General features: G+C 33.7%; 1 non-coding gene across 1 annotated transcript; it reads right to left on the bottom strand.

Moving 5' to 3' along the window:
• Positions 1-18,711: 18,711 nt before the first annotated feature.
• On the bottom strand, positions 18,712-18,817 carry LOC120239690. Its single transcript, XR_005530486.1, has one exon. It is a non-coding gene; the product is annotated as a U6 spliceosomal RNA (small nuclear RNA).
• Positions 18,818-21,084: the final 2,267 nt, after the last annotated feature.

The raw sequence follows: 21,084 nt of genomic DNA, 5'->3' as shown, positions 1-21,084 counted from the left end.
TAGCCTATATATAAAAGAAATGAAATGGTTATACAGCAAAAATTCAAGTGTGGGAGAGCTAGCAGTTCCTGATAGTAGGAAGGAGGCCATGAGTTCTATCTACAACGGATTTATATCCTGGATGGAGTGAACCTAGAAGCACTCTTCTGTTATGAAAGCAAATTTGTATGAAATTCATCCATTGCCTCAACAGTGATCAGCTAGCCACAGGACTACATCCAGAGATGTTGGATGTAGCAGAAATTCAGTTCTGAAGTAGTAACAGTCATTGAAATTATTAAATACTTGTAATGTTTCAGGCATTGTTCTTTAACATAGAACTTTACATATGTTATTTAACATTCATAGTAGCCTCATGACCTGGATACTTTTTTTTTTTTTTTAATGTTTTGTCTTTTTCTGAGAGAGAGAGAGAGAGAGAGAGAGAGAGAGAGAGACAGCTTGAGCAGGGGTGGGTCAGAGAGAGACACAGAGTCTGAAACAGGCTCCAGGCTCTGAGCTAGCTGTCAGCACAGAGCCCGATGTGGGGCTCAAACCCACGAACTGTGAGATCATGACCTGAGCCGAAGTCAGGCACTTAACTGACAGAGCCACCCAGGTGCCCCTGGATACTGTTTTTTAAACTTACCTTTTCATTGTAGAAAAAACAATATAACATAAATTTTACCATCTACCTATTTTACTTGTGTTTATTACATTCATACTGTTGGGCAACCAAACTCCAAAACTTTCTCAACTTTCCAAACTGAAATTCTATACCTATTAAACAGTAATTCCTCACTTTCTCCTTCTCTCCGGCCCTGGAACACACCATTCTTCTGTTTCTATGAACTTAGCTTCTCTAGATGCCTCATACAGGAGGAATTATATAGTATTTGTCTTTTTTTGTGGCTGACTTATTTCATTTAGTACAATATCTTCAAGATTGATCCATGTTGTAACATGTTTCTGAATTTCTCTTTTAAGGCTGAGTAATATTCCATTGTGTGTGTGAGCATGCACGAGCGCACACACACACACACACACACACTTCATTTTGTTCATTAGTTGATAAACTCTTTAGTTGCTTTCACCTCTTGGTTATTGTGAAGTGATGCAATAAATATAGGTGAGCAAATATCTCTTCAAGATTCTGCTTTCAGTTCTTTTGGCTATATATCCAGAAGTATAAATCCACCCAGAAGTGGATTTGCTAGATCATATGGTAATTCTATTTTAAAGTGTTTTTCAGAACTGCCATACTATTTTCCATAGTGGCTGTACCATTTTACATTTCCACCAACGATGCACAGGGTTTCCATTTCATCACATCCGTATCAACACTTTTTAATTTCATTTATTTAATTTTTAGTAGTAGCCATACTAACTGATGTGAAGCGGTATGTCACTGTAGTTTTCATTTGCATTTCCTGGTATCATCTTTAACCTTGTTTTTCAGATGTCAAAAACTAAGCTTTAGAGCCCTTATATGACTTCTAAAAAGTCACAGAGGTTAAAGTAGATCTTAAAATCCACATTCTTTACCTCTTGTACTTGAGGTTTTTTTAAATTTTTATTTAATTAATTTATTTTTTTAAATTTGCACCCAAGTTAGTTAACATATAGTCAACAATGATTTCAGTAGTAGATTCCTTACTGCCCCTTACCTATTTAGCTCATCCTCCCCCCCACAACTCCTCCAGCAACCCTGTTTGTTCTCCATATTTAAGAGTCTCTTATGTTTTTGTCCCTCTCCCTGTTTTTATATTATTTTTGCTTCCCTTCCCTAATGTTCATCTGCTTTGTATCTTAAAGTCCTCATATGAGTGAAGTCATGATATTTGTCTTTCTCTGACTAATTTCACTTAGCATAATACTCTCTAGTTCCAACCGTGTAGTTGTAAATGGCAAATTTCATTCTTTTTGATTGCCAACTAATACTCCATTGTATAGATACACCACATCTTCTTTATCCATCCATCCATCGATGGATATTTGGGCTCTTTCCTACTTTGGCTATTGTTGATAGCGCTGCTATAAGCATTGAGGTGCATGTCTGCACTTGAGTTTTGACTTCTACCCTGCAGCCAGCAATTACAGGCATAATGAAGAAGGAAAACTTCTGTGCAAGAATAAATCAGAATAGATTTGTTGATGTGCACACTGTTCTGGGAATATGAAGGAACAGAACAATGGAGAGACAGAGTTCACCTTAACTGATACTAGAACTCTCCCAGAACAGGCATAGCCATTTGGTCACACTGTGAGTAAAAAAGTTTAACAAGTTCCACATGTAGCATATTACCAATTTTATATTATGAACTATAGAGAATTTACTCAAATGTGACTAGGGAAAATGTTTGATCTTAATTGGCTTTTTACTACACTAGACCATTTTGTCTTTATATCTTTGCTACTTGAAAGCATTAAAATATTTTGCCAGGTGTAATTTCCAATTGTCTTAAATAAATGCTGATCTCCTTCCTTTCTCAGGGAGGAGTGATCGGTAACAAAACAACACAATAATTGACCAGTAGTTTTTATTTTTTGTACTTAAAATTTTTTTCTTTTGATTCTCTGAAGGTGTTCTGAGATTGCCATTTCTATAAGGAAAACACATTTGAAATTCTTTTCATGACAAAAAATAGACAGGGGTAGAGGATTTTAATGAATCTTCAACACCAGAAGCTTGGAAGCTTTTTTGTTGTGCCTCTTCTATCTCACATCACAAACATGATCTGTAGAACAATTTGATCACGTATTCAGAACATAAGCAATTTTTCCTCTTTGCAAGAAATGTTTATATGTCTTTATTTCTCTCTTTTTAAGCTTCCATTTATTTCTTAGTATACCCTTTCTCTGACTATATGGGAATGAGTAAAAACGGCATCTATTTTATATGTTTCATACTTTTCCTCAAGCAATGTTCTTTTGGTCCAACTGCAAAGTCAATACCTTAGAGCTACAAAAGCTGAATGGTTCTCCTGTGAATGGATTCTTCTGGCAACCTGCTATCTCTGGTGCTCCCTGCAGCCCTTGGCTGGAGTTGTTAAAAGGTGCATTCAGGCTGTAGGTGATGTAAACATAGAGAAGAATATATTTGAACTGATATTACTATCTGAGCTGCTTTAAGGATCTGCTATCACAGTCAAGCAATCAAATAGATGTTCAAATGTCAGAATGCTCCAAGATGTGGCCTTGGATTCCCTTCAAATACTTCTGTGCTTATCCCTCAGTGTGACTGGCAAAACTTGCTAGTGCTGCATTATGTGTGGCTCCAGTTTTGTGGATGACAAACTGGTTTTGTAGCCTTTAAACTTTTATCACTTTAGAGAGAGAGAAAGAGAGTGCAGGCAGGAGAGAGGGGTAGAGAAGGAGAGATTGAGGGGGAGAGAGAGAGAGAGAGAGAGAGAGAAACTCTTAAGCAGGCTCCATGCACACTCAGCATTGAGACATGGATTTCAATCCCTCATGACCCTGTGATCATAACCTGAGCCAAAATCAAGAGCTGGATACTCAATAGACTGAGCTACCCAGGTGCCCACATTATATATTTTTTAAAGATTTTATTTGTAAGTAATCTGTACACCCAATGCGGGGCTTGAACTAACAACCCTGAGATCAAGAGTCACATGATCTACTGACTGAGCTAGCCAGGCACCCTGGTTTTGTATTTTTGCTGAGGAATATACTGCATCATAATTTGTCTTAATTCCCCCATACATATATATAATAATTTAAATTTCCTAAGAATATTGATTTTTTTATTAGTTGCAGAACATGTATCTTTTGAGTAAAATAAAAACCTTTCAGGTTGTCCTAATTTGTATAATATTTTTTATGGCTGTGAAGTCTGTCTTAAGAAAATACCAAGAGGAAGCTATACTATGAACATATGGTACCTATTGCAGCTAAAGTCTTAATTTGAAGAGAGATAAGAGATAAAAGTCCTTTTAACTTCAAACTCTAGATCCACCAATTGAAGGAATTATGACAGTTATTTATTGTACTTTCTAAAACAAAAAGAGCAAAAATTAATTTTCAAGGTACTTTATTGATCCTTTGGCTGATACTTCTATACATATTTATTTCTGGAAAGCATTCTCTTGGCAGCTCCCTGGAGTTAGTGAAGTGAGACCACTTGTACTCCCTTTGGTATTCAAATATCATTTTAGGCAACTGCACTTTTTAGTCACCTAATTAAGTCCCTGGGTAAATTGATGAAAGAAATAAAGTTTTACCTGAATCTCTCTAAAGGAACTTGAATTTCCCCAGCTACCAGTAGCCTGCAGTTACAAATGAAGTTATGTTTACCTTTAAACAATTATCTTCTTAGCTTATTCTCCTAACCAGCTCGACTCTAGGATTTTGGTCACTAGAAAAATTTTTCCATCCGTCCCCACTCACAGGAATGATTGACTATTCTCACACATTCTTTTGAACAAGGTCACTGAATTTTTTTTTTTTTTTTTTTTTACTTTATTTGGGGGGTGTGGCACACAAGCCCATGGGGGAAGGGCAGAGAGAGAAGGAAAGAGAGAATCCCAAGCAGGCTCCATGCTAAGCACAGAGTCCACATGAGGCTTCATCTCCAACCAGGAGTTCCTGACCTGAGTTGAAATTAAGAGACAGAGGCCTAACCAACTGAGCCACTCAGGTAACTCTGAACAAGGTCACTTTTAATAAAAAATACTGATGTATAACAAAAAAAGCACTGCTGCCCTTTAATGGACATTCCTTCTCCCCAGGGTCACCACTGTTGTGCTTTCATTGACATTAAATCCTAGAGGGTTCTCTATTCTCTACAGACATGGAAAAATCATCTTTCATATAGTACACTCTAATTTCCTGTCTCCCAGCTACACAGAGAACTTCCTCCTTGTGGATATCCTTTGGCCAAAGAATCTCATGCAAGTAGACATTTGTGGGGATGAATTTTACATCTGTAGATGTGACTGACTCAAAATATATTCTCCATTTGAGTCCTGTACTATCAGTTTCCAAGTTTTTTATAAAGTTTTCTTAAAAAATTCATATAGAGGATAGAAATCCCAAAGATGAGAGGTAGGGCCTCAATAAGAGTACATATTAGTATTAACATATTATTACATATCAACAATTAGGATTATGTGGTCCTACTAGCCATTATAGCATAGCATTCTGTATCTCCTGGTGGAAAGTCTTACCTATTCTATAAGCTGACCAGCCCTGTACTACCTCATCTAATCCTTATGTTTTATGTTGTGATCTATTTGTTCTCTTCCATCTGAGACTCTTTGAGTGTAAGGGCTCCATTACATCCATTTTTGTTAGCCAGAGAAGTGTGCAACTTGTTGTGTGAGTTCTTATTTAATCAAGACATAATTTCGATACTAAAAATATGAAAAAATCAAGAAGCTCAGAGACATTAGGTAGGGAATATGAGTGCTAATTTTTTCCATTGTTTATATCACACATCATTCAAAACCATCCAGAATTTTAAAATGTAGTTAAAAAGATAATTCTTACTTTTGCTAAAAGTTAGTTCAGCAAATGTGATTAGAAAAGAAAAGAAAAGGAAAGAAAAAAAAGGAGTCCAAGAATAATTCAACACATACTTGCTAAGGGCTCCTCTCTGTAAGGGTCTGTATTACATGACTATTGGCTTCATAAATGGGTAATAATGGGTAATACAAGAGGCGCTGTGGGGGCAACACTGTTGGGGTGTGGTTTCAGCACTAGAGATGCTATTGTTTTCTGCTCAGTTTTAGTCATATAAGCTGATTATCATAATAGAAAAGTGGAAAAATCATGTTGTAACTTGATTTTTGGTTCTATTGAAAATGACCTTGTAAGGGCACCACATTATTCATATTGGAGAGAAAGTGCTTCTTTTCTGTTTCAAAGCAGCTTAGAAAGCATGGAATTTTGTCTATCCTTTAAAGGTCTGCCTTTGTTTGGTTCATGCAAGAGCTGCACAGCTGTTTCAACTGAACCTTGATATAGAGTTTGCTGGAAAAAATTCCATTTACTGAATCAAAGCAGGGTGATATTATTCCTCTACAATTATACAACAATTAGATATAGAGATTTCCGTCAGCTTCAAGAGAACTGGCTCTGATGCACTAAAAACCCGTGAGACAGATCTGTAGGATTTTGGCATGATATTAACCTACAAAGACATTTGTCCTGCATCTTGCCTTTCTATATCCTCCCATCTTGGAATTCATCCCAGTCTTTGGATTTAAGCTACAAAAATGTTCATTATCTTAAGGGAAATATAGTAAGTACAATGGAAAATATGTTCTACTGGTGTATTAAACTTTATTTTAGGTGTGTCTTGAGATAAAGGAAATCTTTCTGGGCCAAATTTTATATATATTCCTCCAGAAAAACTTACTATGGTGAGGTAAATTATCAGATGAATTTGATTAATTCATAGGTAAAAGACAAGCAGGTCCAGGTTTGTTTTGTCTATTAAATTTTTAGTAGCTATCATGACTTTTCCAACAAGGCTTTTTATTTTTTTATTAAAAATTTTTAATGTTTTTATTTATTTGTGAGAGAGAGACAGCCTGAGCAGGGAGGGTCAGAGAGAGAGGGAGAAACAGAATCTGAAGCAGGCTCCAGGCTCTGAACTAGCTGTCAGCACAAAGCCTGATGTGGGGTTCGAACCCATGAACCGTGAGATCATGATCTGAGCTGAAGTCAGACGCTTAACCGACTGAGCCACCCAGGTGCCCCCCAACAAGGTTTTTTAGATACATGTTTTCTTATCCTGTGATTTGACTCTTTTATTTGTAATTATATATTATAAAATTGAAATGTACCTTATTTACTTTTTCATGAAATGTTCTGAACTCATCCAAGTCTATGCTCTTCTAGAAGTTGCACAAAAATGGGTAGATGAAGCAGCATCACCTAAGTCTTCAAATTTAGAAAATTTCTAACAAAACAGGTACTTTTTGACATTATTTAAAATTCTAATTTTTTTAAGTAGAATTTTTTAAAGTTTATTTTTATTTATTTTGAGAAAGAGAGAGAGGAAAAGCAAGAGCCAGGAGAGCAGCAGAGAGGGTCCCAAGTAGGCTCCCAGCTGTGCTGTCAGCACAAAGGCTGCCCCATGAGGTGCTCCGTCTCACAACTGTGACACCATGAGCTGAGCAGAAACCAAGACTCAGACGGTTAACCGACTGAGTCACTCAGGAGACCCTGAAATAGATTTTTTAAAAAAATTTCTTTAATGTTTATTTATTTTTGAAAGAGAAAGAGAGAGACAGAGTGCAAGCTGGGGAGGGGCAGAGAGAGAGGGAGACACAGAATCCAAAGCAGGCTCCAGGCTCTGAGCTGTCAGCACAGAGCCCAATGCAGGGCTCGAGCTCATGAACTATGAGATCATAACGAGAGTCGAAGTCGGACACCAACTGTCTGAGCCACCCAGGCTCTCCTTAAATAGAATTTTTGAAGCGTATTTACTTTGTAAAGTAAAAATTAAAAAAAATTAGAGAAGAGTTGCACATTTTTTTTTCTTCCTATGCCATGCTCCTTATTTATTTTCATATTATGCCTCTCAGTATTATCCTGCAGAGGCCAAGCATCTAAAAGTTTATTTAGGAGTAAGTTTCAGCTACTTTGAAAATGATTTTCTGTATGCATTGGGACTGCATGCCTGATGTTAAGTGTGTTGTGGTGGCCAGCAAGAATTGTTTCAAGACACAAATGAAAGCTTTCTTAAGCCTTACCTTACTTTTGTGCCTTATCAGGTACTTATAGGAAAATCTTAAAATTTATGGTTGGTTCTTCTGTCACGAGTGTGGAACATTTTTAAGAAGCTAAAAATCCAGGAAAATATCTCCCTACTGTCTTTATTCTAAAACCTTTTTATTTTTCAATTGAGCTCAGATAAAACTTTTGTACTTGGCATTATATACACTACTGTCTTATTTTATTCAAATTAGAAATACCAATTAGAAAAATACACAATAAGATTGTTCATTTTTCAATCATGTATATATGTTTTAATAAATGAAAATGTATTATTTGGATAACACTTTAGAGGTACCAGTGAGTTATTTCACTTAAAATTAGAACAAGCATACATTTAAAACTTCTGGTGATAGGTCATTTTCTTCTCCAACCTTGATGTTTCTAATCCTCTCCAATTTCATTTTAGTTGATGTAACTTTGGGAAAGAACTTCTACTTGTACAGTCTAACTTCCAGATTGTCATTTATATGACTCGTGAACACTAGTGCTTGAGTTGAGTCCAGCATTTCAATAAGCTCAGGGGTTACAAATCAGTCTTCATGAAGAACTCCACAGAACTAAGGAACATACTTCAAGCATCCCTAATTTGAAGTACTGAGATTATTGGTTGTACTGGTAAAAAGAAGATCCATCATTCTCTACCATTTTTAGCATCTCCATGTGGTTGTGTTTTTGAACTTTCATTAATTGAGATAATTGTAATATATGTGGATAGGTTATTTTTATAACTTTTCTCCTTGAACCAGGATTATATAATATAATCAGGCATCCCTCACTTTAAAAGATTCCCTAGTTTTCTAGGTTATAACCTATGAGTATTAAGTCCAAAGGAACTAAAGTTTATTAATTCTTAACAATTAGTATTAGAAACATTATATATATATGAATGACTCTTTTGAGTATGGAAAACATAAATGTAATCCACCACTTGTTATTACTATCTATATCCATGAAGATAAGATAAAACTCTGAATATCCTATAATTAAGAATGGTATTCTTCTTTACTATATTATCCAGTAATTCCATTACTGGGTATTAACCCAAAGAAACTGAAAGCACTAATATCAAAAGATATATGCATCCCTATGTTTATTACAGAATTGTTCATAATAGCCAAGATACAGAAGTAACCCAAGCACCCATTGATAAATGATTGGATAAGGTTGTGGTATATATATATACCTACACCTACACATACATTACAATGTAATGTTACTTAGCCATAAAAAAGAACAAATAAGGCTAAATGAAATAAGTCCATCACAGAAGACAAATATCACTGCATATCTTCCTATGTGGAATCTGAGAAATAAATGAGCAAAGAAACAAAAAAAAAGAGACAAAAAAAGGATTCTTAAATAAGAGAATAAGCTGGTCATTGCCAGATGGGAGGTAATTAGGGAGGTGGGTGAAATAGATAAAAAAGGGATTGAAAATACATTTATCTTGATGAACACCAAGAAATGCATAAAATTGTCAAATCACTATATTGTACATTTGAAACTAATATAACACTGTATGCTAATTATACTTGAAAAAACTAGTATTCTTAATGATAGTGTTTCAATATGGTGTTTTGATATAAAATTGATATTTTACATATACCTTCTTTGTTTTAATTATGTATACATAAAAAGCAATAGCAGATTTATCATAGGCAATAGGTTTATTCTATTGATGGCACATAAAAAAAGGAAATCTTTTAAAATGACAAAAAAATCCCAATACATTATAATCTATAATTCTTTTGGTTTTATTTTATTGTTGAGACTCAAGAAATAAAAGTTGTATTATCAGTTAAAGATCACATATTCTTTTCCTTTTAGAACATTTGTAATTATATAAAACCACTGGCTCTTTATCTGCTTCTAAGCATGTTAATTTGTCAATGATAATTATCCTTAACAAAACACAGCCTACTTATTACAATCAAAATGCATGACTCCTAAAGGCACCTTTATAATGAGGATAGAGTGCATTAATTCTTTTACAAAGCTGTCTTTAGCCTGAAAGACATCAAAGCCAATAAAAACTAAAATTAAGGGCTAGATAATCAGAAAAAGAAAAAAAGAAAAGAACATCACTAATGTTGCTCATCTAGTAATTGTGACCATTCCGCTGAGGCTGTGTATCAAATAATAGTCTTCCTGACATCATTCTACACCCAACAGTAGATGTCATTAAATAAATACATCTGTGACAGTTCCGTATGAAACCCTACAGGGATATTTTTCCCCACAGAACATCAAATATTCTATTACAGAAACACAAATACACTGTTTTCATGAACTGTATATCTGACTTTGAAAATAAGGTTAGAATTCAAAGTTATTATACTTCAATTTCTTGAAAAAATGCCATGAAAATATATAGTCTCTTGTTACTGCCTGATTGTTAAATTTGATGGGAAAGTCATGAAAATAAATGCTGTATTGCATCACCAGAGCTTAAATGAATCTGCGAGGCTTTAAAAAGAACCACCCAGAAGCCAAAATGAAAGAAGTATGAGTAGTATAAGAAATTTTATTTGATTTGCTTCTGATTTTCATTCATTTCACAAGAATAGATGTTTGTGGCGCAATTTTTGGGCATATTTCATGTAAGGCACTGCTTCTGTTTGCTTAGAATAGAAATTAATGGAAGAATGGAAAGAAAAATTAGGTTCAATGATTTAGTTTCCACTGTGTTAAGAGTCATAAGAAGACACCATGTAGTGTATATTTACACTTTTGTATATTATGTTGATTTTTGAACAAAATGATATGCATGGTTATAATATGGATTTTTCTGTGATCTCACTATCAAGAAAATCTTATCATATATCATGCTGTTTTATGTTATCCCTCTCCCCCAAATGTGACCATATGTAATCTCAAAAGACTCTGAAGAAGATGAAAAATATTCTCAAAAGTCTTTGGAAATCCTGTTAAAAGACTCCTATACCATGTACGTAGATAACATACAAAACAGATATGCAGGCTGTATATGATTTGAATCCTAATAGTAATTAATAATAAAACAAACATCAATTTTATAAATAAAACTTTACTTATATTTCACACCCTTCGTCAGGAGTACTCCTGCTTTTTCATTGTTTCTTATCATTGACTTGCTGTAATTATCAGTTGTCAAATATGCATATGTCCTTAAACAATATTTTATCCAGTTTTGCCTGTTTTTAAACCTGGTTTATACAATGTATGTTCTTAAGCAATTTATCATTGTTCAGGCAACAGTACTTTTCTAAAATTCATATATGTTGTTGAATGTAGCTTTTGTTCTATCTTGGTCACTGCTATGTAATTATATTCTATTGTGTGATTGTGCTATAATTTATTTATACATTCTTTTCTTTTTTTTTAAATTTTTTATTTATTTCTGAGAGAGAGAGAGAGTGTGAACAGGGGAGGGTCAGAGAGAGAGGGAGACACAGAATCCGAAACAAGCTCCAGGCTCTGAGCTAGCCGTCAGCATGGAGCCCAACCCGGGGCTCGAACCCATGAACTGTGAGATCATGACCTGAGCTGAAGTCGGATGCTCAACCGACTGAGCCACCCAGGCGCCCCTATACATTATTTTCTGATGGGCATTTAGAAGGTTTCCAGTTTCTTGGTATTCTAAACAATACTGCTATGAATATTTGCATACTTGTTTGGAAAGAGGTGTGGACATTTTTAAAAGATCTGTATCTGTTCAGCTTTGAAAGATAATGTCAAATTGTTTTCCTTGTGTGTGTATCACTTTTTTTTTCTCCCAGCAGCAATGCTTATTATATCATATTGCTTCATATCTTAGCTAATGTTTGGTACTTCATGCATGGGTTACAATCCTTTTAAAATCCAATGCAACAGTAGAAGAAGGATTTATAGGGTGCCATATTCCATACTGCAACCCACTTTAAAGACACTACCACTTGAAAAGGCTATGAAATATTCCTTCCTATTCAAAATATATATGCATGTGAAACTAGATTTTCTTAATAAATATATCACAACCAATTAAATACAGAAGTAGTTATGAGAATCCAGCTATCTCCTATTAAGCCAGACACTGAACAGATTTGAAAAAAATAAAACACAATGCTAGTCTTCTCAGGGAGTTAATTTTGTTTTGAAAATATAGTTTTGTCCTAAAATATGCAGTGGATTTACATGTTTTTGAAAGGTAGTAAAATATGTTTTAACCTATGTTCATAATAACTGCATATAACATATTTTTAATTAATAGGATATATTTAAGTTTACAGAATTTTTTGTTTTTTGTTTTCTCTTTATTTTTTTTTAATGTTTTATTTATTTCTAGGAGAGAGATAGAGAGAGAGACAGCGTGAGCAGGGGAGGGTCAGAGAGAGAGGGAATCACAGACTCCGAAACAGGCTCCAGGCTCTGAGCTGGCAGTCAGCACAGTGCCCGACGCGGGGCTCGAACCCACGAACCGCGAGATCATGACCTAAGCGAAAGTCGGTCAACCGACTAAGCCACCCAGGCGGCCCCAGAATTTTTTGTTTTTAACTAAGTACATATTTAAATATTTCTACAGTATTAATTTACAATGCACTAAATATCAATAGATATAACTCATGAAAACAAAAGCAATTTGGGGTCTTTGATATTATTTTGTTTTCCTTTTCTCAGTTTTTTTGAAATAATTTACAAAACTAAAATCTATCAATTTTAGCCATATAATTTTGTCAAATGAGTACTGTTCTGTAATCATTATCACAATCATGACACAGATTTCCATCACTCCCAAAAATTCCCTCAGCACTTTGCAATCATGCCTCCTCCAGCCATCCACCATAGCAAACACTAATCTGCTCTATATCCTATAGTTTTGCCTTTTTTTTTAGAAGTTCATACAAATGGAATCATATAGTTTCCAGTTTTTACATCTGTTCCCTTTACTTAGAATACTTCTGAAATTGATCCATGTTGTTGCATCTATTAATAGTTTGTTTTTTTTTTTTTACTGCTGAATAATGTTCTAGTGATCAGATACGTCAAAACTTGATTACACATATATCAGATGATGGGCAATTGAGTTTTTCCTAGTTTTTAGCTATTTAGAAGTAATGTTTCCACATTTATGCACACATCTTTGTATAAAAATATATTTTCCCTCTGGGTTAAAAACCTAACAGTGGAATTTCTGGAACATATGGTAAATAAATGTTAAACATTATAAGAAATTTTGAAAATCTTTTCCAAAGTGACTATACCATTTGCATTCTTTAAAAAATTTGTTTAATTTATTATTATGTTTTTAATTTAAATTTTAGTTAACTTACAGTGCAATATTAGTTACAGGAGTAGAATTCAGTGACTCATCACTTACAACACTTGCTTCTCATCACAAGTGCCCTCCTTAGTATCCATCACTGATCTAGCCCACCTCCCACCCATGTCCCTCCATCAACCTATGGTTTGTTCTCTATCATTAAGAGTCTCTTTTGTTTGGTTTCCCTTTATTCTCTTTTTTCCCCTCCCTTCTCATATATTGATCTTTTTTTCCTTAAATTCCACATATGAGTGAAATCATATGGTACTGTCTTTCTCTGATTTATTTCACTTAGCATTATACAGTCTAGTTCCATCCATGTCATTGCAAATGGTGACATTTCATTCTTTTTGATGGCTGAGTTATATTCCATCACACACACACACACACACACACACACACATGTATACATGATCTATCTATCTATCTATCTATCTATCTATCTATCTATCTATCTATCTATCTATCTATACCATACCTTCTTTATCCATTCATCAGTCTAATATTTGGGCTTTCTCCATAGTTTGCTATTGTTGATAATGCTGATTTAAACACTGGGCTATTGTTGATAATGCTGATATAATGCTAACCCTTCAAATCTGTATTTTTGTATCCTTTGGAAAAATACCTAATAGTACAAGTGCTGGATTGTAGGGTAGCTCTATTTGTAGTTTCTTGAGGAACCTCCAAACTGTTCTTCATAGTGGCTATACCAGTTAGCATTCCCACCAACAGTGCAAAAGTGTTCCCCTTTCTCTGCATCCTTTACAACACCTGTTGTTTTTGTGTAATTTTAGCCATTTTGACAGGTGTGAAGGCATCTCATCATGGTTTTGATTTGAATGTTCATGATGAGTGATGAGCAATATTTTCATGTGTCTGTTAGTCATCTGGATGTCTTATTTGGAAAAGTGTCTATTCATATATTCTGCTCATTTCTTAACAGGGTTATTTGTTTTTTGGGGTGTTGAGTTTAATAAGTTCTTTATAGATTTTGAATATCAGCCCTTTATCAGATATGTCATTTGCAAATATCTTCTCCCATTCTGTAGGCTGATTTTTACTTTTGTTGATTGTTTTCTTTGCTGTGCAGAAGCTTTTTATCTTGATGAGGTCCCTACAGTTCATGTTTGCTTTTGTTTCCCTTGCTTTTGGAGATTTGTCTACTAAGAAGTTGCTGTGGCTGACTTCAGAGAGGTTTCTGCCTGTGTTTTCTAGGATTGTGATGGTTTCCTGTCTCACATTTAGTCTTTAACCCACTTTGAATTTATTTTTGTTTACGGTGAAAGAAAGTGATCTAGTTTCATTCTTCTGCACATCATCAACCAGTTTTCCCAACACCATTTGTTGAAGAAAGCCTTTTTTTCTATTGGATATTCTTTCTGCTTTATTGAACATTAGTTGACCATATTATACCATTTGTATTCTAACTAGCAATGTTTGAGAGCTTTGATTGCACCATATCCTTTTCCAACACTTGATTTGTTACTTTTAAAATTTTAGCCTATTTAGTGTGTTTGTTTTAAATTTGTGTTTCCCTGATAACTAAGGACACTGAGTACCTTCTATGTGGTTATTTGCCATTTCTATATGTTTTTGATGGCTCTTTACCAGAGAGTCTCTTTAAAGCAACATTTTTTATTAGATTCCTTGAATTCTTATTATTGAGTTGTAAGGCAAGGGTTACTTATATATTTTGGATGTAAGTTCAAAATTTGCAAATACTTCCTCCTAGTATGTAGTTTGCTCTTTCTTTTTCTTCAGATGTCTTTGGAGAACACCAGTTTTAACTTTAAATAAAGTCTAATTTACTTTTTTTGTATCCTACTTAAGAAACATTTGCTCACCCAAAGCCACTTAGATTTGTTCCAATGTCCTGTTCAAAAAGTTGTGTTGTTTTCCTTATTTCTTTTAGGTCTTTAATCTATTTGGAGTTAAATTTTTAACATCATGTAATAAGGATTAGTATTTATATTTTTGCATATGGATATTCAGTTAATTCAACACTTTTTCCTAAAGGCAAGTCTTTCCTTATTCAATTGCCTTACCACCTTTGTTGAAAATCAATTTGGGGTGCGTGTGTGTGTGTGTGCGTGTGTATTATCTACTTATGGAATTTTTTTGTTCCATTGATCTATATGTTTTCTTTACATCAAACACATTGTCTTAATTACTGTAGCTTTGTAGCAACTCTTAAAATCATATAATGTGTATTTTCTATCTTTGTTTTCTTTTCCACAATTATTTAGTCTATTTTGGATCCTTTGTACTTAAGGTCTTAATTGGTTTTTGTATGTCTACAAAAAAGGTGATTTTAATTGGGATACGTTGAGCCCATAATTAACTTTGGAAAGCACTATGACCTTAACAATACTGAGTCTTTGATCAATGTTTTTTTTTTTTTTTTTAATATATCTCCATTTAGTTACACCTTTAAAAATTTCTCTCAGAAACATTTTGTGTATTTTATTGAACAAGTCTGGCACAAATTTTGTTAAAGCTATCCTTTTAAAATTTTCATTTTAATGTTATTTATATGGTACTGTGGTTTTTTTTTTTTGAAATTTAGAAATTTCAATTTCTAAACTGTTGCTAAAATACAGAAATACCATAGATTTTATACATTGAAACTGCATCCCATGAAACTGCCAAATACATTTATTAGATGTATGGCAATACTTTGGTATAGAACAATAATGAAAAGACTTAAGAGTTGTAAAATTATATCACTATGAGATTTAAGATAACTTTGAAATATCCAGAGAAACCAAGGTGTTACATTGGCTACATTATCTCACTTGATATTTCAGCTGTAATACATTTTACTTGCTCAATATTAAATTCAGTGCAAGAATCACAGGTATTTAGTCCAGTGGAAGATCACATGGTGTGTGGTGAAATGCACACTCCTGTTCCAGGATAGTAACAACAATGTTTTGTTGTAGCAAGTTCAAAACAATGGACTCACAGGCAGCTTTAAGTTTCTCTTTAAGCTTGGCAGGGTGGAATAGATAGGTTCACAAATGCAGACTTTGACATAAATATGAAGATTTAAAGGCCACCATGTAGTGCAGTTAAAAACTTAAATTAATGCCCATTTATGTAATGACAAATCACTTAGTAAATTGTGCAAATTTCCATGGAGCAGGTAAGAAACAGAAGATATTTCTTTCTGAACAGGATGTGAAATATTCTAAAACATTTATGTGCCAGATTTTGTGGGAACAAAAAGCAAGACTGTTTTCTGCAATAAAAAAATCAAATCCTTTTAAGTTAGTTTTAGAACTAAGCCTAAGATATACTGACACTCCTCACTTTCTTTTCTAGTTTTACTTAGGGTTCATGTAGTTGGTATTGTTGAAAAAAGGTGATTCCTCCAAAACACTAATTACTGGTTGCCATGTATTATGAGACCATCATATTTGTTGAAACACTGGAGTTCTTTGTATTTAATGGATCCAGACAATGGTAGAGTTTCCATTACCCTAATATTATTTTAGGAACCCAATTCATTGAGTACTTCCTTCATTTTAGGCACCTTCACATCTGCAAGGTGATTTTCATTCTCATAATAAACCTATGTTTGAGAATTACTAAAATTACGGGGCGCCTGGGTGGCTTAGTCGGTTAAGCGTCCGACTTTCGCTTAGGTCATGATCTTGCGGTTCGTGGGTTCGAGCCCCGCGTCGGGCTCTGTGCTGACTGCCAGCTCAGAGCCTGGGGCCTGTTTCGGAGTCTGTATCTCCCTCTCTCTCTGGCCCTCCCCTGCTCACGCTGTCTCTCTCTCTCTCTCTCTCCTAGAAATAAATAAAACATTAAAAAAAAATTAAAAAAAAAATAGAGAATTACTAAAATTACTATAACCTAGCCTTTGAGGCTGATTTCTTTCACCTAATTAATATTTGATAGTCAGCCATATTATTGGTATAATATTAGTGCATCTCTCGTTATTGCTGAGTAGTACTCCCATCACTGAGTGTTTATACAACTGTTTATCCATTCCTAAGTTGAGGTTATGTGCTATAACCATTCACACAATGTTTTTGTGTGGAGGAAATTTTCTTTTTGCTTCAGTAAACACCTACAAATGGAATTTCTGGGTCATCAGGTAAGTGTAAGTTTCACTTCACAAGATACTGAAAAACTGTTCTGAAAGGTATGTGGTAGTATCCTATAGTTTTAATTAGCTACAACAAAATTTTAATTGGCCTCCTGAAAGAGGCTGATGGTCATACATGAAAATATTATACTGAAATCCTTCATTTTCATTGTGAAAAGTTTAGTTAAATGCTATGTGATCAGTAATCAAATAATAATACGGAAGGTTTTATCTCATCTCTCTTTTCCCACTGCTATGCATGGGCCCTACATAAAATGGTTATAAATATTGAGGGAGGGTGAAAACGACTAGGACCTTCATAATAAACAATTTATATATTCAGATTTTGAGTATTTAGGAAATTGTCAAATAGGTTATAGATTTTCTTTACATAAATCTAACTTACTGAAGTAAGAGTATTTTCCCCTGACAATAAGGGAACAGACTTAAGGAACAGATCTTTGAGCAGACTTCATAGATGGACACATACAAGACCACCCACAAACAGTTTCTAATTTACAGACTTTAAAAAAGAAAGTATGTTATTTACATAAAAATCCACTAATTTCTACTATATGGGAATGAATTATCAAAACTTATGGTTATGTAAAGGCCTCAAACATCCTGAGAGAATCTTAATGAAAGTATAGTTCATTTTAAATCCTCCAGAAAATAATACAAAGAGCAAAATACTATTGAATTATAAAGAATTTCTCTAGGATCCATGGGGAAAAGTTTTATATAAAATGCATCGAATTTTTAGTCTTGCATTTGTTTTAAGAGAATACCTATCAATAATGTAAGCACAACCAAAATCACTCTGCTTAAGTGATACATTTAAAGAATAAATGTATGTAAATTATATTCAAGTTGACCATTATTTGAAATATTTATGTATGGGATGGCATACAAAGGTATCAAAAGAAAGGGAAAAGATGGTAAGTCAGATTTTAAATAAATGTTTATTTAACAGTTTAATTTAGTAAGAAAATTAATGCAAGAACAATTTTGTCAAAATTGAGTAAATAATGAATAATGAATATCCACTCTCATAATGAAAAACTACCTAAGTGATTTAAGACAATGGATCATTCTTTTTGTTTCTAGAAAGTGTTAGGGTATGCATCTATGTACCAATGGTAAGTTTTATGTTGAGTTAATTGTTTCAAGAGTTATCCAAAATTTTCTTAAAAGACTTAGTTGTATGAGTGCACTCATAATTTGTATACTCAATTCTATTCCAATTAATGCAATTGTCAAGGGGGTGGTAGACAGAGGTGGTTTAACCTAGCACAGTAGGTAATAGGAGGCAGGTATTTGGACTTGCTCTTGTACTTGAATATTGTTAAATTGTGTAAACCATTGCATCTCTCTGAACCTCAGTTTCTTTTATAATAATGCAGAAGGAATGGACTACATGCATACTTCTCCAATATCAGTTGTTCACATACTACTTGCAAGATTTTTATCATATCTGTGCCATTTTTGCTACTATTTAATGAATATCACTTTAAGTCAACTTAGTTTCCAAAACTTATATTCTAACCCATGTAACAGTAGCTATGAAATCATGTGTACAAAATTTGACTCTTTTTCTTTTTCGTTTTCATGTAGTGTGAAACACTAAATGAATTTATGTGTTATCCTTGCCCAAGGGCCATACTAATCTCTATATTGTTCCAATTTTTTAGTATATGTGCTGCCAAAGCGAGCACTTGACTTTTTTTTCCTTCTAATTTGCATTAAAGAAAATAATTTTGCTTATATAGAACATGCTTCTCTATGAACAACTAAAATAATCTTCCCATATGGAACCAGATTTGTTTTTAATACTAGTATATTTGAAGTTATGTTAAAACTTAATTAATACTGTTAGCTATTTAGGATTATGTAATCTATTATTTCAGAAAATGTTATTTTTGTGTACTCAAAGTCAAATAGAAAATTTAAATTTATGTAACTTTTTTATTTTTATGTTCTCATAAAATGACATGTGTGTAATAAAATTTACTATGTTTTTGCAACCTAAAAAGATGCATAGGTGAGTAAAGAATGATTTTCTTAACTAAAGGATGGTTTTATAGTGTAGTATTTTATCGGTATTTCATTCTATTAAGCCAAAACTGATCTTTAATACATTCTTAGAGAACTAGAGAATCCCAGTTTGGTTGCATTGTATTAATGAAAGATGCCCCATATACTATGTAAAATTCAAAATCATTAGTACCTTCATTCAAATTATTAACATAACACGATATTTCTAAATATAATGATGAGTATTTTTACTCTTCAGTTAGTATTAATTACTTTTATTTAGAGTGCCATATTCTTTTATAAAGCTTATATTTTATTTTATTTATTTTTTTTAATGTTTTATTTATTTCTAAGAGAGAGATAGAGACAGCATGAGCAGGGGAGGGTCAGAGAGAGAGGGAGTCACAGACTGAAACAGGCTCCAGGCTCTGAGCTGGCAGTCAGCACAGAGCCCGATGCGGGGCTCGAACCCACGAACCGCGAGATCATGACCCAAGCGAAAGTCGGACGCTTAACCGACTAAGCCACCCAGGCGCCCCATAAAGCTTATATTTTAATAAGAACTTCAAACTTTTTGAAATCTTACTCATTCCCCCCCAAATTGCCACTTAAAAGCTAGAACTGTCAAGGGGAGGAAAAGATCATGAAAAACATTCAAACATCCCTGAGAAGATCTGATTTTAATGCCTTAATAAATAGTTGAGTGTAACATAGTGGCCTTCAAATTTTACTTAGCACCACATTTCTAGTGCCATAGCTCCATTTGACCCTATAAAAATGCTGTTAATGGCTCTGTTTACTACAATTTATTGCTACCAAGATGGAAAGCCACAATGCTATGAAACTAGTAATACAGCAATATGCAACCTCAAGCCCTATAATGTGATTATATTTTGAAATCATTAAAATGCAGATGAGGATTAAGCTAAAGACTGATTTTGTGATTGCTTTTAAGATATTGAGTCGTTCTTAAAATATATATATGGGTGAGTGTGTATAAATAACTTGCATATTAGTGTATTTCAAAATTGTTCTGATGGAAAAGGGTGTTTCCTTTTGGCTAATGATTTCCCAGTTATTTTTAAAATGTTCTGAGATTCATCAAGTAATCAGATAAATTTCTGGTTTTTACTATTGTGATTATAAATATGCAGCTTTCTACATTTTTATTCAGTAATTTTCAGGTGTTACTTGTATGAGATATTCAAAGTGTTTTGAACAGAAATAGTCCCTTTATAACTTCTTGCATATATCTCATATATGCTTCAGATTATTGTGGGGCATTTCAAATCAGTACCCATTATTGTTCTAGGCAAACTTCCTTAATGGTGTATATTCGTATGCTCATATATTAACACATGGTTATATGCATAATCTCTTTGATAGATAAATTCTTGATTTGTATTAACTGATTCTATCAAGATATGAATTAATACACCTCTACAGAACGTGTTCATTATCTATAGGATGAAGTACAGATATTATTTACTTTATATAAAGAAATACAAATCTGTTGAATAATATTAAATTCTGAAATTTCAGAGGGGAATTTATTTTTTAGAATGGATATTTCACACCCTCTTCACATTTGATAGCTACCTTGTATCTGTTTTAAAAGGTTGAGATTTATCCAGTTTCTTCAGGTTTCTTGCTTTTACTTGGCTCACTGCACATTAGTGGCACTAAATGGACAAAAGAAGACTCTTCACAGACCACTTAGCTCACCTCCATTGTTCGGTGCTCATTGATCCATATAAGCTGTATTTTTATAAAATGTTACCAAGAGGTTTATTACTTGATTTTTCTTACACTAGTTAGAATTGATGATATAATTCTGGGGACATCTTGACATTATATTTCTCTTTTTCCTCTACAGTGTCTCAACCACACCCAATGGCTTCGAATACTAGCTATATTAACCAATGGCTTTCAAGAATAAATGTTCCCT

Source organism: Hyaena hyaena, unplaced genomic scaffold, assembly GCF_003009895.1.
Source record: "Hyaena hyaena isolate Hyena2069 unplaced genomic scaffold, ASM300989v1 scaffold_8, whole genome shotgun sequence".
NCBI classification, from domain to species: domain Eukaryota; kingdom Metazoa; phylum Chordata; class Mammalia; order Carnivora; family Hyaenidae; genus Hyaena; species Hyaena hyaena.
Note: the sequence above shows the minus strand (reverse complement) of the source record. Positions and strands in the feature narration are given on the sequence as shown.